This window comes from Drosophila hydei, unplaced genomic scaffold (assembly GCF_003285905.1).
Source record: "Drosophila hydei strain 15085-1641.00,03,60 unplaced genomic scaffold, DhydRS2 tig00000149-arrow-pilon, whole genome shotgun sequence".
NCBI classification, from domain to species: domain Eukaryota; kingdom Metazoa; phylum Arthropoda; class Insecta; order Diptera; family Drosophilidae; genus Drosophila; species Drosophila hydei.
Window position 1 is genome coordinate 5,717,211 of NW_022045678.1, and position 27,527 is coordinate 5,744,737.

Sequence of the window (27,527 nt, forward strand, 5' to 3'; positions counted from 1 at the left end):
AAGTGCTGCAGTATAAAGCAACGACTGGGCTTAGCTTGATGACAAACAGCGTTGCCAGATTGTTGCACTTAGCACTACGAATACTTGCAGAAAGTTTTAGCTGCATGAAGGTAGGAACTTGTTGAAGTGCTTGACGAATTGTTAGGCATTCAGATACGATATGAATTGTTCACTTCGTTTGCTAAAACAATTACATCTAAGATTTTCTGTTCAGGTAGGTTTTACAGAGGAATATAAGAAAAGGAATGCCAAAATAGGCCAGCTTTAAAAATTTTAATTATTATATTTATGCAAAACTTTGGGAATTGTCTTTAATCATCAGAGTGTAACTGATTCTTTGCATAGCTCAGTTACTTTATTCAACTTATGTGACAAGGCTACGACAAGGCTCAGACAGTAGACTCTTTTAAATATCTTTAATATTTTGTTTATGCTTTTTCTTAATTATTTGCCGCTTATATAGCTGAGTTTCATTGCATGCATCAACAATGCAATTAATTAAAACATCTACCAACTGGAATGCACGGAATTTCAATCCAAGCAAACTTTTCATGCTTACCCCTGAGCTCTTTTGTTTAGGTAAGTTATGCGATATGCGTTTTGTGTCTGACACTCACGTGAAATTCCGAAGCTCCAGCAGCGAAAGACAAATCAATCATGACAAGCAGCATAATAAAAACTTTCATCAAATCTGTGGAAAACTCACCTCAAGCCCGTAAAACTTACAGGCATTAATATGTAGCCGACACCGTTCTCCCCGCCCCTCCATATGCCTTTAAGAAACTAAAAGACAACCGCCACACTCGGCATAATTCGAGAAGGCAAAAATGCTTAGACGCCCGGCGACTAGCTGAAAGGAAGAGCCATAAAGTATGCAATGCCTTTTGCCTTTTGCTGTTGACTCCCACGTAGGCTCTGTTTGGAGCCCATGGGGCGGAGCCTTGGCTCTTTGTTTTATTGTTTCTCAAATCGCTGTCGCTGCTGCTGTCTGGAGCTTTGACTTTGCCTCTTTATTATTATGCAGCATGCGTTGCGGCTCGACCAGATTATAAAGGTCGAGCCAACAAGCGAGCGAACGAGTCAGAGTCGAGGGCGGGGCCAGGGGCCTGACATTTGCACAACTTTGTCACGTGGAGCGGCACGCATTACTTTTAAAGGCGAAAACTGAGCGAGCAGACAGCAGAAATATTTAGGTACATTTACAATTTGATAAATGTGCCAAGAGCCTCGAGGCCTGTTTTACTGCTACATTTACATTATTTTTTGGTAGGACTTATGGAAATGCGCCACGAGTCAACGCCGGAGGCTGCCCAGGAGCTGCCAGAAGCCTTGGTGGGTAAGTGCTTAGTGCGTCCAAAAAGTTGCCAGAGACAACTGTTGCAATGGCAGCAATTATGAGAGGGGCGTGCCAGATCAGAGGTATCTGTAAGCAGCCATATTCAGTATATAAAAACTGAAAGCGGGAGGAAACGAAAAAAATGAAAGAGAAAAGCAGTTGTGGCCACATTAGAGCAAAGGCATTGAGCGAGCGAGACGATTAAGACGATAATAACAAGTGACAAGTTTATTGCCCGCACAAACACACACACACACACACACTCAGTCACTCACTTACTCACAAAACGGAGCCACAAAAACTCTTGCCGGACAGACTGACAGACAGCCAGACGAAAGCCTAAGCTTTTGTGGCCTGAAACCTAATGTGCCAACAGCAGCAGCAACAAAAGTGCCACAAAAAGGGGACATCGTGTTGCGGGGGCGTGGCAAACATTGCCCACATTATTGGCATGCGGGGCACACAACATTTGCCGCCTTAAAAGCCAGTTCCACTAATGCCAACAGCTGGCCACATAAATATCAGTAGAGCGAGGAGAGCAGCCTGTAAAGGGCGGGGTCGGTAACGGACTGTCTATAAATGTTTTTGTTGCCAAGTGTTGTTGCGCTGGCCGCGCGAGCACTAAAACCACTAAGTAAGATAAGTGAGGTCAAGCAAAAGGGGTCATGTGCGCGCATTGTTACGTATACGCAACGTACAACCTAACAGGGGAAATAAAAGGAGCTCCGGGGCCAACCACTGGGATTCTGAGTGGGGGGCAACTGTAACTGTGCACCAACAACAGCATGTGAAAGCACAGCTCAGCTCAGCTCAGCTTAGTTCAGCGTGAAAGATAGTAAAGACATTTTCCTAGTACAGCAAGGCCAACCAAATTATGAGAGTTACCCCAGCTGGACGGCAGATAAAGTGGGAGTTGGACCAGTGACTGGTTATCGACTATGTAGATGTATCGTTCTCTTAAGAGCTCTCAAGTGTGCCAGGTTTGTTAAATATGTTAGTGATGATGCTTCTTATATAAGCTGCATTTTGATTCATTCGATTTGATGAAAACATTTTGAATTTGTTTGTTCTTTTCAAAATTTAGTACATTTTTTTTAAATTCAAAAAAATTTAAATAAATGATTCACTTTAACAAATTCCTCACGGACTATGCCTTATGAAAAAAAAATTTCATCGTAAATTTTTGTGCTTAAAAAAATTTGAATCTAGCTTTGGGCAGTTAAATAGGGACACGTGTATATCTTCTATACGCACACTTTACTCTGAATTGTTTTCATTTTCTTTTTAGGAATTCCTACCCCCGAACCAAATTTTGTTTTAAAGCAGACACCTAAGCTGTTTTCATGGCTTCTTAGGCTTATTGTGGCATATTTTGTTGTTGTTCGCTATAAATTAATTAGTTAAGCTTTGTTGTCATATTGCAGATTCATTAATTAAAGCCAAGCCCCAAAGAGCTAGATTTACGCCCTGGCAGAGATAATGAAAAAAAGAGAGAGAGCAGCAAAAAGTAGATAGTCATTGCGTTGAGATTAGAGGAAAGGCAAATCTATGGGGAAAACCGTGCGATTGGCAGTGCTAGCATTTTGTCAAAAAGCTAAGTTGCGACGAGCTTTTGGCCAATAAGGAAATTATTTTACATGATTCAGCATATCAAACGGCAAAGCAATTATAGCCAAAGTCGCGCTATCATTGCGAACAGCATGAAAATGTTATCATGAGAAGACAAAATGCGCGGACGAAAATCTGCGCACTGTTAGCCTACAGTGAGTGCGCCCAGTATGCGGATTGAGCTATATAAGTTTTCACATGAAATAAAATTAGTTGGGCTATTATTGTTCCATTTAGGTGTAGGGATTGCTATCGAACATATATACAACACAAAGAACTGTTAACTGCCTTGAAATGAATCGATTATCGTGAAAGTTAACGCTGTTCCAAAGACAAATTCCAACTGCAACCTCATTTGAAAATCAATCAAAGACAAAATATTCCATTTACCACAAATCCCACTACAAACTATGAAGTCTGCAGAGCAGAGAGAAAGCTACGCAAATTGAAAAATTATGTTTGCCAGCTGCACTGAAAGTCGAGTGCAGATGCAAACATCAAGTGAAGTCAAGTTTCTCCCTGCTAATGTTTTGCAAGGCACAAAGCAAAAAAATAATATAAAATATATACCAAAAATACTCGTATGCAAAACGAATTTCAGGAACGGTGTAAAAGATATATGGTAGGTATATGATGTGTGTGTGTGGCTGTTTGTGTATGTGTGTATCGATAGATTAATGTTAAATTGATGCCATGCCGAGTGGGTTATTGTCTGGCCCGCATATAAACAAGCAAAACAAAGCAAAAGCAAAGAGTTCAAGAAAAAGTAAAAACTTCAATAATGCTAAAGCATTTTGTATTTCGACTGACAAGAGATAGAGAGAGAGGTAAAGAGTGAGATAGATGAGGGCGACAGGCAGTTAGCCAGCAGCAAAGGAAGTTGAGAGGCTACTTCTGGCAATTTATGGCATATGTTACCAACACACACACACACACACACAAATGCACCCACACAGTCGCCCTCATATGTAAATGCCAAAATAATACATGTGCGTATGGCATAAAAATTGATATGCCAACGTTTTTTCATGTGTGAGTAATTCACAAGTAAAATGTATAAAGTTTTTAAATAAATTATAATATATGCTTAAAGAGCTTAGAGTGCGCCATATGCGACATTTTGTATGCCCTATAATTTAAGAATTTTGTCCCAAAGAGAGTCGAATACTAATAGCAAATATTATCTTTTAAGATTCCATTAAACTGAGTAACACAAATGATTGATCGAGGATATTCAGTGCTTGCGTTTACGATTTAAAATAAAATTAATAAAAAATTGTACTAATAAATTAGACAAACATGTTATAAATAGTTTAAAACTTAGTTGGAAACATCACTCAAGCGATCTGTTAGTGGCATTCCCATACCATAAATTCACTGTTCATGCAAGATAATCAATTACGAAATACACATTAAATGTCAACATTCAACATTCAATACGTTTTCTATACATGTTTCCCGTAATTTTAAGTTACAGGGCATCGTTTTCTGCAGTAACTATGGGCTAAAATAATGCCACACAATAAATTGAACTTTTCATAAATTTTTGCAAGCTAAAATTGGCAAGGGTCGTCGATGTCCTCGGATTCGGTCTCGGCCTCGGCGTGTGCTCCTTCTTTATAGGCCAGCCTGGTATTGTCAACGTCTTTGCCACGCCCCTACACCGCTGGCCGTCCCTGTCGCTGCATCAAAGTGCTCGATAGCAGCAGCTCAGAATTTATGGTTGGCAGCTTTTAGGCTTTGTTTTGCTGCTTATTATTGTTATTGGCACCAACAGTGACATATTACGAGCGCCTACTCCGCACGCTTGTCGAAGCTCATTTGCTGGCTGAAGCCGTGACAGCCACGACCCCTCCCGCTCCCCTCCCCGTAACGCCTTCACCTTCCCTAGTAGCTTGTATATATAGAGAGATTTTGGCCGTTGCGTACGCCGGATTATTAATATTAGAAAAAGGAAATATATTTTCTAGTGACCGGCTGCTGTTTTCGATTATTGTCCAGGCCAACACAAGAGTGTCCTGCGCCCCACTTTGGTCCTTTTTGCCGTAAATTGTTATTGACAACGGAAGCAGCAGTGCGGCACAAATTGGGCGTTGAATTTGTGGCTTGGTTTTTCGTTTAGCTGCCTTAGCTTTTCTTTTCTCTTCTTTTTTCTTTTTTCAATTTTTTTTGCTTTCTTTCATTCTGGGTTTCTGTCCGTCCATTTGTTGTGGTTATTATTATGGTTGATTTAGTGGCCACAAATTGAATGAATTGTCTTACTTAAGCGCAATAAGCAATATTCGATTTACACACACACACATATATATATATATATATTTATATATGTATATATATATATATATTGCAGTTATATACAAGTTTAAATTCAATAATGCCTAAGTGCGTGCTCAAATCAGATTAAAAGACGACGCCGGCAAGTGCGGAAATGACAGGGCCGGAATTGAATTAATTAATGCCAGTTGAGCAGCACGCAGAGGGTACAAATCTGAAGAGTAGTCAAGAAGTAGGGAACAGCCAGTTACCCAGCAAATAAAGTTGACAAATGCTGACAGCGGGCGACAGGGCGCACAAAATATTAAAATAAAGTTGTAATTAAACGCATCGCATAACTTGCGCAATGCGCGCACAAAGCACGAATTCAACCCAAGCTAAATTTTATCCTAAAGCGCTATATATAACTCACGTACATATACATATGTACTTGAGCAACAGTTGAATAGATGAAAATCACTCACAAGATGCCGCGAAACGAATGGGTTGTGTTTAAGTAGATGTGTGTGTGTGCGAGTGTATGTGTTAGTGTGTTGAAAAAATATGTGAATACCACATACACACGCAAATAACTTTGACAATTAGAAAATTAAAATTACACTGCGAGAAATGCTCGAGCACGAATGCACTGAAGCCTAGCATAAGTAAAAGAAATAAATTCTGAAATATCACGTTTTATTTTCTATATTTTTTACTGATTTAAATTGATTGAAAACGTCAATCAAGATTATTTAAGAATTGTTAAAATCCGGATGAATTTTAATGAAATTAAAATTAAAATATTTTTTTAAGCAAGCTTCAAGGCTTAGCATTGCAAACGGTGCCTCTTAAGGCATATGAATAATTTGGTGTGCATAGAAAACTGTTTCAATAGTTAGTTTAAACTTAGTTTAAATAGTTAGTTTAAATTGCACAAAAGCATAAAATGTCAATAATATAAAATTGATATGCAACTGAGATTAAATGCATATTTGGCAAAAAAAAAATTTTCAAAAAAATTAGAGCTGTTCCTAACAAATAAAATTTGCTCTATTATCGATAAAACTATTTTATATCAAAATATAATCAAACTATGCATTAAAATCGTATAGTGATGCGGAATGTAGCCTTCACATTGCTTGACTTAGCTCTCTTTCACATAGTATAACACCAGAGATCGTAGCCTTACACTACCGTTACTATTATTACATTGTGCAATGCTATAGTACTCTATCGAACTGACTGCGGCTATGTTTCTATTTCTCTCTCAGTTTTAAAGTCGTTAAAACAATGGATATTGTTCACAGCCAAGTTAAACTTACAGTTTGCTTAAGCGCTCTTAGACCACATTTATCTCTTGACTTTATGGCTAGCAAATTAGTTTATGACGAACTCAACTTTTAGAGAGTCTTACACACAATTGTTTGCAGTGTATAACCGAAAAATAAATAAATTTAACACAGCAACTGCGACACAATGGCAATAATTTTGTTGCCAGATAGACAGAGAGAGGGAGTAGTGGGAGACCAAGACAAAGAGAGAGAGACAGCTGGCAATTTGCAACCACTGTCGCCATCATTACGACCACCAGCGCCACTTACAGTGGAGCCTATCTTTGGGCGCCAGCTGTTTGGCACCGCAGACACCGAAAAACCAAAAACCCAAAATGAGAAATGCAGACGAAGGTGTGTTGCGGAGAGCGAGAGCAGAGGAGGGGGCCACACGCGCAAGCATATTAAAATATTTAATTACCATGTAAACTTACGACTTTTGTTTTTGTTATTGTTTTAATTGTGACAACAACTGTCATAATAATGAATATGATGATGTTTTGCGAGACAGCTAGGGGAGTTTGAGTGTGTGTTGTGTGTGGCCCTCACAAACGCAATATGCGTCGCTTTTTGGCCCGGAAAAGTATGCTACATGCGGCCAAAGTTTGAAATGGATGCCAGCCAAAGCTTTATTACATTTGCCAAACGTACGTGAGTGTGTGTGTGTGTGTGTGTGTGTTATACGACTGATGTGTTTGTGTGTGTGGGTTTTCGGCGGTTTTTCTTAGAATTGTGAAGTACTTTTGTCGCCTTGCATGTTATTTGAATTTTAATTGCAGTGCTCCTCTCATTGCACACATTGTCGTGCCTGGATTTCTTTCATTGTCCTCGTCTAACCAAATTGCTTGTCCTACTCGCACCAGCACACTCCTCTCTCTCTCTCCATTCTACCATATTTAATTAAAAATGCTTGTCTTCCGCTTCTTCTACTTCTACCACTTGTTCTGGTGTCTTTGGTGCATCCCAGGTGCTTGCTTCTGTTTGCTCATTGGAACTAATTAGTTTTATTTAGCCCCACTTATTGACTTGCTCGCCAAACATTTTCAATTGACATTGTCAGGACCGCACGCTACGTCCTTTCGTCCGTCGCCACCTCATTGTTCCACCTCCCCGTAGTCCGACTACTGTTTAGTATGCAGCACACAATACACATAAAACATTAATAAAGCTTGTTGTCCTTTTTGGCTGGCTGAGTTTGAGCTCGTGCTGCTCGTGTCCTGCCGCTTAGTAGAGGCCCTTGTCATTACCAAACATCATCCCCGAAGTCTGGCCCAGCATATGCTTAGCATAATTTTAGACCTATTCTCTGCCATGTAGCGTGAGCTTTGATTTCTGTGTCTGCCACACTTTAAACGCTTGACTTTCATCAATATTAACTTTCATCAATATTAACATAAAAGTTTTTATAAAAATATTATATAATAATGTCACATGTTTTCTATTTCGTATTACAGAAATGATTTAATAATTTAATTTCTACTTCAATGTGAACCTAAAGTATGTGCCTTTCCGACTCAGACACACCTTAGAGGGTGCTCAAAAGATCGTCACGCAAGTTAAAAACGTTTAAAGTTTTTTATTTTATTTTCCTTTTAAATTATGAAGCCAACTGGCCGTTGGCTGGACCTGGTGGACTGCTCGAACGTAGCTGATAGCGCTTGGCTCCGGGGCCACGGTTCATATCATAATTCAGTCATATAAAATTTGTCTAGCGTAAAATTAGAAATGCCGCAAAATACAACAGCGGCTAACAAGAGACCCAGCAGCAGAGGACTTTGTAATTAAAATTCGTGAGCATAAAAAAAATAAAATAAAATTACAACAACAAAACACACTAACCGAACAAGCAGAAGGAAATCACAGGCAGCCATTGATATGCTGATGAGCAAGCTGTTTTTTGCCTCTTCTCTACTCTCTGCTGAGGCTTGACATTCAAGTGACTGCGTGAGTGGCTCAGGAAGTTGGGAGTGGGGCACGTCTGCGTCTGTGTATACGTGAGTGTGAGTGTGAGTGTGAGCGAGAGTGCGTCACCAAGTTGTTTACATAAAAATTTAAAGGCAAACACTCGCTGATTTTTATGCTTATCAACACGGCGAAAATTGAAAATGAAGCTTGAGCAAAAGCTAAACATAAACGGAGTTGCCACAAGGCGTTGCACATTGGTGCAAACAAAAAACGGAGTTAGTGAAAGCTGTGTAAGTTGTATTAAAGGCATATGTAATACTTTTGGTAAGAAGTCATGATATAATATATATTATATTTTATATAAATATATTTAGACATCTTACTCTCTCTCCTTTTCTTTTTCCTGTTGTCTTTCTCTGTTTATTTTTTTGCAACTACATTGAAACTCTCTCTGTTACTTCCTTACTTTTGTCACGCATTCCCTTCCATTCATATTCACACACATATATATATATATATATAGATATAAATAGTCAATAAGTCCCGACTTACACATGCTGTACCTATATCAATTATTTGACTAAGACATTCGATTAGTTTTGTTTTGTCAGGCAAAAACTTGAAATGAAAAATCAATTGTAAAACAAACAAGGCTAAGCAAAACTCAATCTGATGACAACAATTTTTGTCTATCAACAAAATTGAAAATGCAGCCCCAGCTCCCAATTTGGAACCCGCCCGACACCCCCACGATGTGTAACCCATGTCAAGTTGGCATTTCTCAATCAGCTGCAGCCCACTGTGCGCCTTTTATTAAATTTCAGAACGCCAAATAAACAAATGTGTGTGTGTGTGTGGAAACATGTGTGTTGTGTGTGTGGCTGTAAGTGTGTATTAGTGTGCGTTGATTTTCAATCGATGCTGAGGCCGAATTTCCTTTTTCTTGTGGCAAGAAGAAAACTTGTTTGCCAACTTTGCGGTTTTTGAGGTTGACATGTTGGCTGCTGATGTGACCCAAACAAGTGGAGCAGCAGCTGATGCTTGATTATGATGATGGCTACTACCCCCGAAAATGGGGACAACAAAAGCGGGGTCAGTGCCGGGGCGGAGAGGCGTTCCAAGCAGGCTTAACAAATTGAGCAAACTTGACGTTACAAATTTTCACCAAAAAACCTGTCGAAAAGTTGCTTTTTTTCTTGTTAGACTAAGCCTTGTTGTGTGTGTTGCTTGAAAGTTAAAAGGAGTGTGAGGGTCGAGAACGACTAGGATATGCATTTCCTGCCAGGTAATTACCTGGTGATGGGCAACAAACAAGCCGCTGACTGCGAGCCGTCATCAATTCAAGCGGCGCTCTAATTAAAGATACGAATCAAAACATGCAAACGCCGTAAACGGACAACGAACTCCGCACACACACATACACACACAGCGTAGAGGTATGTGTGTGTGTGGGTCTAGTTGTTGAGTGCTAGCTGTAATTGATTTGCCGGCAGTTTGTCTTTCATTGTTGTAGCCTGTTTGCCTAGCTACAGAGCCGCCAGCGAATTTAATAAATATGAAAAACATCAAATTATTTCAAATGCTCCGCTGTTTGTCTGTTTGCCTGCCCCACTGTCCGCCCGCATGCCTCACTAACTGTCTGACTGTCTGACAAACGCTCGCCGCGCACGAGAAAATATGCTAGTGAATAGGTGGAGGTGCAGCGGGTAGCTGTGGTGGGTGTGGCACTGCATAATTTTGCAATTGCTCCACAACAAATCGCAGTTGATTGTTTTACGTTCCAGTACGTACATAACTGTAGTCCAGGGGGAGGGATTGCAGGACGAGGGGTTAGTTGGTTCCAAAAGAGCCTTAAAATATGCAACGAAACTTTGCTCAAAGCATAAAATCAACTCGCAGCACAGCAATGCAATGCCACTTGCCACTGGCAAAGGAGCTGCTGCTGCTCCTGCTGCTTCCAGCACTGCTGCAACGAGCGAGGCAAATATAAAATCACAGCAACAACAACTGAAACGGAAATGCAAGGCATTCTTATGCATATCCTCTAAACAACTGCACACAGCCATACACAGACAGAGCCAAGCAAACAGCTAGCAAAATATAGGATAGCTAGTGCCAGCGCTTCAGCTGAGCAGGGAAGACACGCAGATACTCTAGATTAATGATACTTGGCGATACTCAGAGACAACTCAAGAAAATGCTATAAAATACCCGAAAACAAATTCAAATCGATATTTATTAATATTTTTAAATTATGATTGAAAAAGAATTGAATTCTTCTTTTTAAAAAAAATATTAAATATACAAAACAATGAGGATTCTCTAAGATCTACTCATGCATCGATGCAGTACATCATTAATATATCGACTATATAACAGCTATTTATAAAATTCTTTAGCTGCTGGTTGGACACATCTGGTATACCCCAAATTACCGATTGGTAATATGTACAGGGTATAGCAACAACATCAAGAACAACAGCAGCAGCAACTGGCAGTTAGAGCTTCTTGACTCGCATTCAGAACTCTCCTTGTTTGGGGAATTGTGTTGCTTCTGCTCCTCGCAAAGCTGGAATTTTTTCATACGCAAATTAAATCTACATCCCGTAGCGCTTGGTCTCAGCTATGTGCCACGCCCACACCAGCAAACAGACAGAGCCAGTGGTAGAGGCAATGGCAGTCGCATGCCTTAACAAATATTCATTACATAATAATAAACTAAACTCAACGAAAAGTGCGGCGGCACAGCCAAAATCAAATTGCACATAAAAACAGAGAATGCTGGCAATGCGTGGCATGCCCAACAGACTGTCGGGCAGGAGCCCAATATATTTTATTTTTATGCACGCGTATGTGTGTGGGTAATTGTGTTTGTGTTTGTGGCAAATCAATGACATGTAAAAACTCTAATTAAACGCACGTTTCTGGCGCGCTATACTTCCGCAAATAGCAAGCAGTCCATAAAAAAGGAAACATAAACATAAATACAACCCTAACAGGGAAAGAGAAGGCGAAAAGGTGTGGGAGGGTAAGAGAGATAGCATACTTGTCCCAATATAATTGGTTTGCCTGGGAAATAAACGTAATTGAAGGGCTCCTGGCATATGATATATGGCCAAAGACCAAATAAATTTCTCTGCTCATAGAATCAAAGCGAAACTATAATTGATTAAAGTCAAGTTATTTATAAGGAGCAATAACTGCTCATTTAAAGATTGAAAGCATTGAAAGTCTCCAAGGCTTATCTGCAAATTTCATGAGTTATGAAGTCGATATATTCTGTTCTGATGAAAAATTCTTGACAAACATCAAGACAAGCAGCAAATTCTTTCTTTCTTATATCTGATAAAATACTTACTAATGTATAAAAATATATAATATATAAATAACTATATAAGACAAACGAAATTTATGTTCAATTCGCCAACTTCTTTTAGCAATTATTATTAGTTAATATTGTTATTAGTTAATATTTCACAGATTTAGCTTTTTTTGACTAACCGACTAAGGAAATTAATATTTTTGACAGCTATACATAAATATCAACCTCATCCTTTTGTTCTGACCAATTTTCATGGATATTATTAACTGAACCCTTTAGTTAGTTCCCATAGCACCACAAAATGAACGCCATATTTATCATCATTAACTGTGTACTGGCCTCAGCCCTGACAAAAATTCCATTTGCATAGTTCGCCTAATACCCTAACAAAACAACAACAAATGAGGGGCACATACAACCCATTAACCACAACAACTCAGTTGGCTGTGTATGTGTGTGTATTGTTTGTCGCGTAGCCAACTTAACTGGCTGACTAACTGGCCGACAGTTAGCCCTTTAGCTGGAAGCTCCTACTCTCCCTTCTACGCCCATGGCAGACCAAACCCATAATACAAATTATATTGCTTTCGTATTTATGGCATGTGTTTCATTTCATTTTTTCTTTAACAGCTTTTTAACATGTAAATTCGATTTTGGTACGTACTGCCACACACTCTCGAACACACACACACCTTAATTAAATTTCTAATTATTGTAATTAACCACATTAATATGACCTCATGCGCACCCTAATTTGCTAAAATTCCTAGCCAAACACCCGCCCTGCTTCCCAACGTCGCGGCGTAAAATTGTGTAGAAAATTGTCGGTAAACATTTTTACAGTTTATTTGCAAAGCGTGGAGACCGCGACGCAGACGACGCCCCATCAGCTCCAGCCCCCCTCCCCTGCTTATGCTCCCCTGACCTACACGCCCCTGCCTCACTCGCAGCACTACGTCCTGACTGCCCAGTGGTTGGCGGCTTTAGCTATATGTGGTCGCTGCTTGTTGCCTTTTATTATATGACCTCGGCATTGTTCGTGATATAATACCCTATAAAGTTGAAGGCATAGGGTCTGCTCAGCTTATATCCAGCTAGTGTTCCAAAATATAGAGTTCTTGCAGCACCAGATGGTTATAGCTTCTAGTTGTAAACTAGTTGATGTTTTAATAGAGTCCCGTTATTTTCTTAAATTCAAGAAGTTTAAGACTGGCATTTCCCATTATCTTTGGTATATAACTTATATATTTCTGTAAACTTTACTCCGGTTTCTTTACTTCCTTACTACACGGTTTCTAGTTAGCCTGCATTTTGAGCTTCACCTTGATTTTGCAGGATATCTACCTGTGCTGCATTTTGAGTGTTCACATTCTAACTTATTTCTGATTGTTGTTCGGCTGTTCGTTGTTGGCCAGCGGTTGGCCTTAATGAGGTCATGTGTGTGTGTGTGTGTGTGTTGGTTGTGCGACGCTGGTGATTATGATGCCATGAAATTAACATTTAATTTGAGCTGAACCGGCGCGCCATCTAGCGGCGGCGTCGCCAACTGCTCTGCGAGCGTGTGCATGCTTATATGTATTTGTGCTTTCGGCTAATTTATGCCGCAGTCTCTCTCTGTCTCTCTATCGCCTCTCGGCCCATAGACGTCTGAATGTGGCATCATTAGAGGCAACTTTGTGGCCCGGACGCGCGCCATTGGACAATGGCATGTAATTTATGTTTGTCTTAGCAGCTGGCTTGTGTGAATTGCTGTTGCCATCGCCGCACCACCACCAAAGTGCACCACCTAGATCTAGCTGGGCAACAAGTATGGCCACCAACCAGTTAAAAGTTTTGCGGCTAAAAGTTTTGCTTGTCTGCGTTTAAGCAGCGACCAGACCAAAAACCAGATCCCACGGCCAAGTTGTCCAAAAAAAAGAAGAAAAAAACAAATTTCTACAGTCTTCCTACCTCTCGCTCTTCTCTCTGTCTATCTCTATCTCTGGGGATTTTTGCAGGCTGGCAAAAGTTTTCTTGGCTTATCAATGACTTGCTCCGCAGAAAAAAAAACTGCGGCCAGTAAAAATTATTGAAAATAAAAAACAAATTCGGACATTAGCAAAAATCGTGCATTTGTCAGCAACAAAAGTCTGCGTTGAGAAATTTCTAGCGATTCGACGACTTTTCCTTTTTTTTGCTTTACGTATTCGCACTCGCTTTCGCATTCGCATTCGTCGTGCCTTACATTTCATTTCATAATATGGCCGTCATTATTTATTAATGAGGCTTAAGCAGCGTCTAACATTTCAAAGCTTTGCCAGCCGCCGCCTAGGACTGCCCTCCCATCGACCGAAGCAAGCAAAGGGAGTTGGGGTTTGGGTAAAAGTACAAAATAATAAAAATGTGCCCGCATTAAATATTAATTTCCTTTTGGACTGATAAGTGCGCAGCTATGAGCTCGAGCGGAAAAGTCGCGAAAACTGTAAGAGTAAAGCTTTATAATTTTGAGATCAACCGCGTTTGATTAATGTAAAATGAAATGAATAAGAAATACGATATTAATGTAGATTAAAGTCAATAAAGCAGCTAAAAAGCCCCTGAATAGTATATATGCATAGCTTAAAGATCAAATTATTTATTAGAAAGCGTTTGGCTAGTCAAAAACATTTTCTAAAAAACTCATGAAAAACGGCTAAATAGGAAAACAACATAAACCTTTAAAAGCGTAATTTCAGCTAAGGTTGCTCTTCAGAATTATAACTAATCTAATGTATATACTTTATCTTAGCTGAGTTCTCTAAATGTCAATGTTATTATAATTATAATTTCACTGTATACAAAATTAGCATATTAGCATCTGTGATATATTGAGTTATCAAATTACATTTATGGTATTAAATTATATTGAAAATTACAGAAATAGTAGAAGGGTGATTATGTTTCATCTATATCTATATTTGCACCGTAAGCTATAAAGATCCACTGAAATGCATAAGGTATTATCTCTTCGCTAAGTAAACATTTCCGTTAACACTCTACGGTTCAGCACACTTTAAGCAGAACCATTTGTAGAATCCCTTTTTCCGTCATTGACCCAAAACAACAGAAAATGGTGTCAAGCACATTGCAAAAAAAGGGGGAAAACGGAAAGAGTATAGAATAAGCAGTCGAAAAACGACAGACAAATTCCATGAACAAAATGAAATGTCAACAGTAAATTTACCTAACACTTTTGGCTATTGTCATTTGCTGTTGTTGTTGGTTGCTTGGTTGTTTGGTTGTTTGGCTGTTGGTTTTCGGGCTGATTATTTTCTTTTCTAATGCACCGAAAGCTCATTTTTCTTATTTCGGGTAAAAATTTTCTTAATGGGATTTACAAAAAAAAAAAATAAATAAAATGTCTATGCCCAGCCCAGCGGCCCGAATTGGGTTCTGTGTGTAAAATGGCGCATAAATATGTTGAAAATGGACTTGAGAATTTATTTACATAAAAAAGGATTTTACAAATGGAGCAGGACGTAACAAATATAAATATACAGAGATTTGTAGCTGTTGCTGTTGTTGTTGTTGTTGGTGTCTTTTGTCATTATTATAAGCGGCTGAACGATCCCTTTTTTCCTCTGCTACTTGAAAGCCAAAGTTGCCTTGGTGACAGCTAGTGAGGAGATATTGATAAAGAGGGGGTCAGAGTCGGGTTCTTTTTATTGAGAGCTCTATATCTGTTACACACATTGGGCCGGGCCAATGACCATAAATCTGTAGACAACCAACATAAGGGGAAGAGAAAAAATTTGGTTACCCCTCCAAGCACATATATATGTATATATATATATCTCTATATAAGAACAGTTGCTGACACTCAATTGAAATGCTACTCAGTTTTGCGCAAAGTTCATTTAAAATCGTTGTCAAGGGTTGTCGCAGAGGGTGAGACCGAAAAGGTAAAGAGGGGGCAACGCAGAGACAAAGTCGCGCGCACTAAGCAGCAAATCCTTTCATCCGATTTAAGTAAATGCAAACAAAATAAGTAAATAGCAAGAAGCAACAAACCAGCCCCTACTCTGCCGTCCCCTTGGAGCTTAGCGCCTCGCAGGCGAGCCTTCAGGCATTCCCCCGATGCCCCCGCCTTGACAGCAGCTCTCGACAGACACTTGGGCGAGGAGCTTGTTAAAACTTTAAGTCCGTTTTACTTAACTTGGCTCCTTTAGCTGACAGTTGTAACTGTTTCTGCTTTGCTATACTCTCTCTCCCTCTCTCTCTCTCTTCCATTCCTGGTATCATTCTCTCTTTAAGTTAAGTTAATTTTTAACTGCTTTGTTTTAAGGCCTTTAACTATTTAACACATTTAACTCTCGTTCTATGCGCTCTAATATTTTATTTTATTTTTTTTTTTGTATTTTATTTCTGCCAGTGACAGCGTCTCTAATTGACTTGCTTTGTTTCCATGCCCAGCTATCTGTCGCTGTCTCACTTTTGCTGTCTCTTTTGCTCTTGGGGAAGGCCCTTGTAATTAGTCAGCTCGCTTAGGCACTTTTGCTATTGACACTTGGCCAAAACGTCAAGATTGAAGTTTGGTTTTTTAATGAACAGTTCGTTTTTTAATTAACCCGATTCGGGTTATTGACGGGAATAGCATTTGCTAGTGGGCAACGCCACTTAAAAGGGGAGTTCTGATTTGAGGGTTGCGTATCAAACCGACAAATTTGTTTTGGCAGCTTTTTAATTGGAATTATTGTAAGAAAATGTTTTATAAAAAAGTAAACATATTTATTAAAAACAACCAGATCATTTTCATATATAAAACTATCAGATACTAAACAAATTTCATATAATTTTATAAGATTTTAAAAACTTAAATGAGCAATTTCAGGAAAGCCAAAAATGTTTTAATATTATGTCAAAGATCCACAAGCAACTAAAATATAAAGTATAAGATATCTAAGTCAACATTAATTAGTTTGAATGACATGTTTTAAGATGTATTTCCGTCCTCTCTTTTGACCTACAACTGCAATTGTTTTCAACTCAAATAAGGTCCGACTAATTGAAAGACAAATTGACAGCAGCTGAAATGCACACACACACACACACACACACACATGCACATGCACATGCACACACACTTAGCCACAATAATGAGTGAACTCAAAAGTCTCTGCAAAGAGCTCTCGAAATGGCCGTATTAAATGCTTAAAGCTACCCCGAAATGTAGGGAACTACGACTCGGCTCAAATCCCACTCACACTTGAAAAGCAAATATATATAGGCAGGAAGAGAAGGAGCAGGAAATTCGCCATACTGTGCGATATTTTGCGTAGCTCGGCATAATTTCAAATTAGTGCACTCAATGGCAAATGGTTTTCAGGTTTTGCAGGTTTTCAGGTGTATGGCAGCTTTTCAGGTTTTCTAGTTTTCCACAGTTTTGCAGGTTTTGCTGCATTTCAGCCGGCATATATTTACATAGTCGACGCACGCTCTCGGCCAAATTGAAAAAATGCCTCAAAATGAAGAGAGCGAGATTTTGAGGGGGATGGGAAGGCGTGGCACAACTGTTCCTCTGACTGCGAGTGTATGTAGAACCGAAAACCCCATAACATCAATTTCTGCAAATGCAGCTCAAAACAATTCGAAATACGGCATTCGAATGATATTCTTTACTGCACTGATGCGACAGCGGGATGCCCTCGAGCTGATATAAGTTGAGTCTTGGTCATGAGACTTAACACATGCATCACTAATGTGCAAAGTAGGGCCTGAGCTCTTGGAATGCGATTCGGCAAGTCAACTAGTTGTCCAAAACTCCCCGTTCAAGCTACAGCTACAGGGTATAGCGATACCAAAACGCAGCCAGTTGTTGGTGTTGCAGCTGCTGCATGCAACTGAATGCGTATTTTGCGGCTTAACAGCAACTGCAACGGTCAGCAGGTGGGAGGCGACCGTCTGCCCGGCTTTGAGCAGCGAGCAGCGAGCAGCGAGCAACGAGCAACGAGCTTTAAAGTGCTGTATAAGCTGAGGCGCATATATGCCACGCTGCATAATGGACAAAAATGATCCAAAAAACTGAAAGAAGAAAACAAAACACACACAAGAAAAGGCGAAAAGGAAAAATATATGTGAAATTGCTTTGACATTTTAACATTGTAGTAGCAAGTTGCGGCGCCTGGCCGTCAACTTTGTTGTTGCTGCTGCCTGCCCCTGAAATGGCGAGGGCGTAAAATTGCCGTAACATGACAGCGAACAACTTTTGGCGAAGGTAACTCAAAACGCGCTGCGAACACGCAAGCTAGCCCCACACCATCCGAACCACCCGGGCATAGCCGAAAAAATTGACCCACTAAACCGCCAACACTCCCAACGCCGAAACCCACTCGGGCGAACTGAAAATAATTTTCAAAGTATTTGCCTAATGTACTCGCAGCTTGGCTGCTCGCTTGTTGGTGTTGACTTAGACATGCACAAACACACCTACAGCTACACCCACACACACACACACACACACACACACTCAAGGTTAGGGTGTGTGTGGGACACGTTTATCAGTGCGCGCTAGTAGAAAGTTTTTCATAATGTGTGGAAAGAACTTGTGCTAGCCAAAAAAAAGAAGAAAGAAAAAAGAAAAGAAAAACTGTCAACTTGACACAGGCGGTGTCCTTTTCTTTCCTGGTTGCCCTATAACAGACAGGCACATAGGGCATGTCCACTATGTTGGTAAGCTTAACAAGTCTAACATTAATGCACAAAAAAAGAAACTGTGAGTAAATTAGCTATAAACAGATTCGTATATCCCATTATATTATTATAATTTCCAATATCTTTATGTTTTAAATACCAAATGAGAATACTCAAATCACAATGCCTTAGCAAGCTTGTCACATTAGCACACATAAAACTTCACAGCTTCTTATAAAGAAAGTTAATATAATGAAATCTAGCTTGATTCATAGATTATCCACTCTAATGTGTTCCTTTTATGGCACCTGTTTTTTCTTTCTTTCTGTTTTTATCTTTACTCTGTTCTCTTTATTTCTTGTTTCTTCTATACTGATCCATTCCTTGCTCTGCCCTTTTTGTTGCCTCATCTCAGCATGCATACAAAATACTTCCACTATTTTTATAATTCCCAACTGCTTTTATCTGTCGACAGCTCAAGTAGCACATAGTAGGCAACTTCGTCTGTTAGAGAGCATTAAGTATTCGTTATTGTAGACAATTTGCCAGGTCATATTTCTTGTTGTTCTCATTCTTTTCCTTTTTGTTGTATGTGTCTTCTTCGTACTTGCAGCTTTCCTTCGCCCTGCCTACATTATTTATGCATTTTTCTTTTGGCTGCTGCTGCTGCTGCTGCTGCTGTTGGCTTTTAATAGTTGTGTCTGCGGCAATGTGCGAGTATGTGCAGCGGTGTGAGAGTGTGTGAATGTGTGTGAGTGTGTGCGTGTGCGCGTGTTTACCACATTGAAAAGTTTTCTTTGCAAAGTGCTTGGTACATGCGAGCGCGCAAATATGCCAAAAAATATGCTACACAAAAATCGCTCAAGTGCAAAGTTTTAACAATTGGAAAGTTTGCATCCTGGGCGCAGTCTGTCGAAGCAAAACCAGAAGCTGAGGTGGCAGCTCCCACAGCTCCAATCCACAAGCAACCTCCGCTGTCCCCAACCAAGCTACGCCCCATCTTCATTCAAGTACTTAGTTAGAGCGTCAAACGCAAAATGCAAACCAGAGCACGAAAGCTGGGAGCAGGGGATCAACGTGTGCTTTAAGTGCTGGTCACATGACTGCAAAGTGCAGCTGACAAAAAATAAACTTGTCCTCAATTTGAAAGTGAATGGCTGTTGGTGTGAGTGTGTGTGTGGTAAGTGATGTGCAACGTTCGACAACAAGTGAAATATGAAGTTGAGCAAAATAAATAAATATACAAACACATTCATATCAATATATATAGATATATATTGATAGCATTAAGATTGTGTAAGCAGTTTATTAGTTGAAAGTAAACAGCAAATGCTTAAGAAACTCTTAAGTTGCATTTTAAGCGGAAAATTTAGACAAGAACATATAATTTATAAATTGATAATCAATTAATTCATTTATTGCCGCATAAAAATAATAAATAATGCATTAAATTTGATCGAAAGCAAGACAAATATGAACATTTTAGCATATTTATTTAGGCTAAGTTAAGTTAGCTTTAGGACAGCTGTGAAATAACCTAAAGTTACTAAGTAATTAATAAGTAAACAACAAAAATAGGAGCACACAAATTACTTTCAGTTGAAGACTTACAATAAAATTCTCTCAATATGCAAAATATTGAGCTATGTTAAATCTCATTTCTTTAAGCTGCACTTTAAGTTTTCACATTAAATAACAAACTCTTGTGCTTCTATTTAGTCTAAGTAATGGAAATAAAGGAAATAATTCCATTGAATAGAAACTATTTTAGGAATTGCATAGCCTTTTCAATTAATTCCTTGATTGAGTTTATCTTCGAATTCTTTCCTCACTATCTTCTGCTCTCTATTCCTGGCTCTATCAAAGGTTGTTTTATTGCCAGCCAAAGAAAGCTGAAATTCACTTCAAAGTGCTTGCAACGAATAACTCAAGTAAAATAAATATAAATGCATATTGGCTTTAAGCAGTTGACTCGCCTGGCGCAAGGCTCGAGATGCAGCCAAAGCAAATATGCAAGCAAAGATATATTAAATGTAGTTAGAAAGGTACAGAAAACAAGGGACACGGAGTGGGAAAGTGTAGTAAAAGCAAACTTTTGCCTTGCAAGTGGCAAAGTGGCGCCACCTGGCGACCCAATGAGGTGTGAAGATGAACAGTCGCATGTATCTAAAGGCGTTATTGTTGCACACACACACACACGCACACCTAAGCACATATAAGGCAAAAAGCAAATCAAATGCGCTACAATCTGTGTGTGTGTGAGTGTTTCGAGTGTGTTTCGAGTGTTTTTGTGGTCGTTTCTTCGCCTAGCAGCTGCTTTCCCCTCCTCTAACACCTTCAACACCGCCCACTTTCTGCCTCTGTCGACTGCCTGTTGCCTGGCTGGTCTACACCTTTGTGGAAATCCAACAATGTCAACTATGCAACACAAAAGCGACAATGCCGTCGCTTTGTCTGACTGCTAAAGTGCTGAGAGGGAGCGGAGGGGCACGGGCAGCGACTGCGGCTCTTGTTGCTGCTGTTGCAGTTGCTTTTTGCTTTTTTTCATTTGCTGTTTTCTTTCCTTTTTCTTTTTTATTTTTTTTTTGTGTGCCATACAAAAATAGCTCACTTTGCGGACGGTATTTCTCATTCTGTCTCGTTTCACGCTATTCTGTTGGTGTGGTAGCTACTCCGCCAGCAGCTCCCCTCTTCCCAAGCTTCGTTTCATGTTGCTTTTTTATGCCCGCAATTTGCATTGCCCGCTTTGTCGACGTCTTTTGCACTTTTGCTTTTTCTGCAGCTCAAGTTGAGAGAAAAAATAATGAAAATAAAGCAAAAATAACACATACACAAAAATAATGACATTAAAATGCGCATTATATTAAAACCCGATGCCCGATTTGCTGCTAGCCATGCCCTTAGAGGGAGCTTGATGGGCGTGCGGGGGCAGGCAGCACGTGCCGCTTGAACCTTAACCCCTTGGCGTGTGCTCTCCACACGACATGCAAACGGAAACGAACAACAACCAACAACCAGCTACAACAACGACGCGTCTGTCGACTGGCAAACTACTTCAGTTTTATGAGGCTACCCGCTGCTAGGCTCACCAGCTCACCAGCTCGCCCACCGCCCCTCTTCTCAGCCATCAATTGACAATTATGAGGCCACGCCCATTGCCGTGCTCATAAATTTTGTAATTATTCCCCTGCGTGCTCCACAAAACAACAACACAGCCACACGAAGTAGAAGAAAAGCGAACACACACGCATCATGCAAAGGACCACAGGCTGAGCAAGACAAAGAGTGAGCGAGACAGAAACGGGAGGCTTTGGAAATTTTTGGAAATAAGCATATGGTTTATATGGATAATGGCATATGTGAGATATGCCATGTGGCGTGATGAAAGTAAAAACAATCTAAGGAGTTCATCTTTTTGAATAGAATTTTATTGGGAGCTAAAGAACATGAAAAGAAGGCGGACTCCATTTCAGATATTAATAGACATATGGATGATTCTTTGAAAGAGTTAGTTGGAATTTATAGAGAGTTCTATTCATAACAAACAATTAGAACTTTTCAAAACTTTAACAATTGAGCCACTCAATCAGTATTCACTTTCACAAAATATTAAATGAAATGCCTTGACCAACAGCCGCTCCCTACCAATACCTTAAAACTGAAATAAGAATTATGTACAACTCTGTACAATTGCGGTCCCTAAAAAAAAGGGAAACCACGCCCGTTAGCCTCTGCCAGCAAAGGAAATTAAATGAAGTTTATTGTCACGCACACGTCTAAAAAGACGAACGAAAAGGAGAAATTTGTGTCTGGCCTGTTCGTAAGGGAATGCAATTAAAATTTCATGTACTTATTGCTGCCTGCGCACCTTAATTGATTAATACAAGAATCCCCCCGCCTTATCAAAAATATAAAAATAAAAGCGAATTTTGTGGCAAAAGGGCCAAACAAATTAATTAAAAAATGCGCTGTCTGCCTTTTAGGCGGCCGTCTTTGGCTAGGGCCGTCTTAACCATAACGCCGCTCTGCCCGCTAACCAAAAAATAAATAAATTGTACTTAAAGGGGCTTCCGAGTCGCCGCAGAGCAGTGCAGCCATAAACATTAATTAAAACTTTTGACCCTTGCACGGGGCAGGGGCAGAGGCAGCACAGACGGAGGCACAGATGGAGGCAGCTGCTGAAGGGCTGCTCATCAGCTGCAATATTCATGTGCAGGCCAGCAACAAGAACAACCTACAAACTAGTACAATAAAATGCACTCCAAATTTCTGCCTCAACTAAGAGAGAGTGGCTAGAGGGGCATAGCAAGGAGGCACGGGCTCGGGAGCTGGCTGTACGCTAAACGGCGGCCTGTGCGGCCTCAATGGCCTTATTTGCACGTACCGCTCGAAAAATTACGAGTTAAGCACTTTTTGCCCACGGCACAACACCAACACTCGCACGCACACACACACACACATGCATGCACATGTGAGTCATGAATCATTTAGCACTCACACATACAGCGAAACAGAGGCTAGTTCGTACGCGAGCCACAAACTTTTCGCTTTTCAAATGAAAACCTGTGCGAGCATTTCCCACTGTGCCCTGTAAAACGGTGAAAGGGCATGCAAAAGTCTACAAATTGATGAGTTGCACGAAGGAGAACTCTGATTACACTAGACAAATTAGTTCTTTAATTATATTTAATATAATTATTCTACCCTTAAATCAAAGAAACCATATTAAACAGATCTTTATTAAAGTCTACTCGTTGTGAATCAACAACTCATAAAATGATATCGTATAGAGAGTACAGGGCAGTTGGTTATATAGTTAAATGTTACCAATAACTTATCGTTTAATCTTTAATTAGTCTTTTGCATACTTTTAAGTATAAATAAATTACAGGGTATTTCTCTAGTTCATGCGCTTTTACAGTCACATTTTTTAGCACTTATTTTTTGGTGGCCATTGTCGAAATTTGTTCGCTACAAGCAAAATATGACACGGACATATGCCGGGCTGCCCAACACTTCGTGTGTGTGTGTGTGTCTGGTGTGTGTGTGTGTGTAGATGAGAGTGTATTGTGCGTGTGTGTGTCAGTATGGGAATGTGGCATACTTTTTGGGCGTCAGCTCGGTTAGATGGAAACAAACAAATAGACAAAAGTGGCAGAAAGAGAAATACACACACACACACACACAGGCACACTAATGCACACTCAGTTGAGCGGCGAAGGAAACTCAATTGAAGAGAAGCCCCGGCGAACCAGCGAAGCATTAAATTAACATTTTTTCTAATTAAACTGGCAGCCACTTGTACAAAAAAGGAAAAAAACTTAAATAAAAATAAATGCAGCACAATGCCTTGCCACAATTTGTGGCACTTAAAAGTGAAGCAGCAAAGATTTGCATAATGTCATTTCGTCTGCAGAAGCATTCGGGTTAGATAACTGAGAGTTAAAGCGTTTTGAGATTTCAGCAGCATATTTAAGTGTCTCAGCAATAAAAAGAGTTGCAAAACTCAAATGAACTGATTTAAAAATGAAGCCTAAGAATCTTATGCTTGAGTGTTAAATTTATCAATTGATATATTTCCACATAGGCTTATTGATAGGGTCTCTGCATTACTTAGTAGTGTAACAGAGATAGAAGTTGGAAAGATTTTGAAGTGAAACTGAAGCTATAGCAATATATTTATTTATACATATATTTATAGCCATATAAAGCTCAAGTTGACTATAGCAACATATGGAAATGTCAAACAATTTAGATAATAGATCGGTCAATGGTGAACTACCAAGAGTCGAGACGAAATAGAGCTTTTTTAATGCCCATTTCTCATTTGAGCAAACTCAATGCTTGTTTCTATGCTGATTGCCCCCAGCCTTGAAGACAGTTAGGCAAATGGGGCGAGCGAATGCGAATGCGTTTTATTAATGCCATCATATCATTAGATCAGCAAACATGCCCATATAAGAAGTACTTGAACACGCTCTTAACTGCCCCCGCTCAAATGCTCAGCAATAATAATGCTTTGGCATTTATCACACTTTTTTTGTTATATTTTATTTATTTTTGTTTTTTTTTTTTTTTTTGTTTTGTTGCCTCTTTGTGGCAAAGTGACCAAGCAAAGTGGCTCTAAAATTTCAGTGGCAAACAACGAGAGCAGAAAGGAAAAAAAGCAAAAACGCAGATAAATAAATGTGGCAACAACAACAACAGCAGCAACAATAAAGAGCAAAGCCCCATAAATCTAAATAACAAATTTTTACGAGAAACGAGACCATAAATAAGATGTTACTGCGAGACAGGCCTAGCCAGCAAATAATAGTGGAAACAGCCCGCATTCCCAGTGCCCATTTTAGCCGCCTCTCCCTGTAGCCTCTCCGGCTGCTTCGCTCCGTGTCTCGCTGGCTTCAATTCCTGAGAGTTCTGTTAATTTAATATTATTACTTTTCATTACAACTGGCCCTTCTATCTCTGCGAGTGTGTCGTCTCTTTTTTCTGATGGGCTACAGCAAAAAGCTGTTAGTTTTCTTCTTTTTTGTTGTGGCTATTTTTGTTGTTGTTGTTGTTGCTCCATTTCCATTCAGGAGAGGTCCCAAATGTCAACACATTAATGTCGCAGGACCTGGGCGCCGAGGCCAGGGTCATATAAATCAACATTTATCTGCAGCATCTGCAGCCATCGCCGACAATTGAAAATGACAGGCGTAGCCAAACGCAACGACCGCATAAATAAATACTTTCATCTCTTATTTTTCGCTAATTACGTAACGCCCCATCAAAAAAATATATATATATCTTTTAATATTCGCATAATTACCCCAAAAGTTGGCTACATCATAAAGCACTCTATAGATGCTTGCTCAACGCCTAAAAGGGCAATGGAATTTCCAAGTGGTAAGTGCGAAATTAAGCGAGTTGTCAAATCAAGTTAAGAAAGGTAAAGTTAAAGAAATTTATTTCAGGCTTGGCAAAGTTTTGACAGCTCGAAGATGCTACGCTTTTGACTGACATTTTAAGAGATCGACGGCTTAACAAAGCAAGTCATTTTAATATTATTATAATATTATTTTCAGCTAATTTTACGCCTCAACTGATTATAGGCAAAACTCACTTAAAGAGAGCACCAAAGTCAGAATAGCAAATGTTGCTAAATTTGTACTGCATTAAAGCTAAGCGCTGGAACACGTAGCTAAAGCCACACTTATATATACACATGTATATATATATATATATATTTCTTTATTCATGTATCTATTTTTATTTGGAATAAGAGCTGTTGTTCTTTGGCCTCACCTTTCGCACGGCTGCTTCATTGCATGAGGCTAATAAACAAGCTGCAGGACATTGCACAAAAACGAATGCGAAATGGCTGCAGGAGTTGCAGCAGCAGCAGCAGCAGCAGCAACAAAGGCAAATGTTGCACATCCTGTTGGCCAGAGGACTTTTTGTTGTACAGTTTTGTCGCACCTCTTTTTTTTCACATGTGTGTGTGTGTGTGTCGTGCTCGTATGAACCATTAAATTGAAATTTATGCGGCACTTTGCCGCGTGAAATGTTTGTACAACTCGTTGCGGGCTGCGGCTTTTCAGCAGGACATGCTCCGCTCCCTTTTCCCTTCGCCCTCCTCTGTCACTTGTGCCCTTGTCTCTCTCGTATCTATATTGCAGCGGCCCTGGGCGTTGACAGAGCGACAAACCGTTAGACAACAACATTTGTCGACTGCAAACAAGGAGGCAAAGAGGCAAGGGGTAGGGCTCAGGGCGCGGGGAGCGGCGAGCGAGACGTTGTTTCAAAACATATGCAAAACTGTTTGCTGTTTGCCGTGTGTATTGCATGTAAATGGTTCTTCGAGAGAAGTTTCCCCGCTCTCGTCTGGCTTGAAAACCATGCCACGCCTCCTTTTTTAGGAACACACACGGAAACGCTTGCCGGCTAATTTGTCGTTTGTTTGAAATTATGACACAAAAGCGGCTCAACGCCTGCCACTTGTCTGGCTTTAGCTCCTTCCTCGCCTCAGCCCGCAAGCTCTAGTGTACAGTGGGCCACGCAGCACAAATATCAGCCACATATTTTTGGTAAGTTTTTTTCGCTTTGTTTTTTCTGCAACAAGTTTTAATTAATTTGCCGCAGCTCCAGCCCAATCTCGACAGCAGCCCCGCAATAATTCTGCCTCGCCCCTCTCGCACCCTCTCTCTATCGCTCTCCCTGTTGCTCCCTCATTCTAGTACTCAGTGATGAGCGGGACGCACAAAAAGTTGATGCTACGATAATTTGAAAAGTTTTCGCTTAGACAGCGACAGCGAAGTAGGTAGAAAATATCCCCTCTGGCAAATCCATGCACCCTCCTCCATTCCGACTCCATCTCCCTCTCTCTCACTCTTTCGCGGTCTCACTCTAGCCTCAATGAGAAACCGAGAAACTGGCAACTGGCAAACTATATGAATACGACATGCTATATTAAGCCTCAAATAAATGCAGCGCCATAATTAACATATAGCAAAAGTTTTGCTACACTCTAAGCCATAAGCTGCCGAAAAACTAGTACAAACCACGCCTTCGCCCGCCCTCTTTTCACCACCCTCAACCAAATAGCATTCGCGCTGACTGATGAAATATGACTTCACAAAACTAGTTTCTCTCCGTGTAGGGGTGGGGAAAAGCAATTTGAAATTTACAACTTTCGCCTGATTGAGCCAAAAAGCAAAAGAGAGCGAACTAGAGGCAAAGGTATAAGGCAGTTAGGTATTTGATAAGAAGATACACCTAGTTTCAATCATCAATTATGTGCCAAAGCATAAGTTTCACTTTAAGTGACAATATAAACTATGGGATCATAAGCCTAAAACAAAACTTTTGGGTTAAATATTATCAGACAGGGCTCAGCATACAATTTTATAAGTTATATGTAATAGATGGCGAAGATCTTGGTCTATTCAATCTGAAGGTATCCCTAGCAAGATATAGTTATAGATATATGATACATATATAGATATATATATAAGATATGCTCTAACATTCGATAACCTGCTATTAACACGTATCGATACTAGTCTATTTATAAAGAAACCTGCTCTGAATTAAAGAAAATCAAATATAAAACAAATATCTTACAAAGTAAAGTATAGATATA

General features: G+C 39.8%; 1 protein-coding gene and 1 long non-coding RNA gene across 6 annotated transcripts in view; one reads left to right on the forward strand and one right to left on the reverse strand.

Annotated features, from left to right (window-relative positions):
* Positions 1-27,527, reverse strand: part of LOC111594348 (tyrosine-protein phosphatase Lar) — a 143,840-nt gene that overhangs the window by 81,626 nt on the left and 34,687 nt on the right. The window lies entirely within an intron of this gene.
* Positions 1-27,527, forward strand: part of LOC111594350 — a 69,705-nt gene that overhangs the window by 33,836 nt on the left and 8,342 nt on the right. The gene's annotated exons all lie outside the window — the stretch shown is intronic.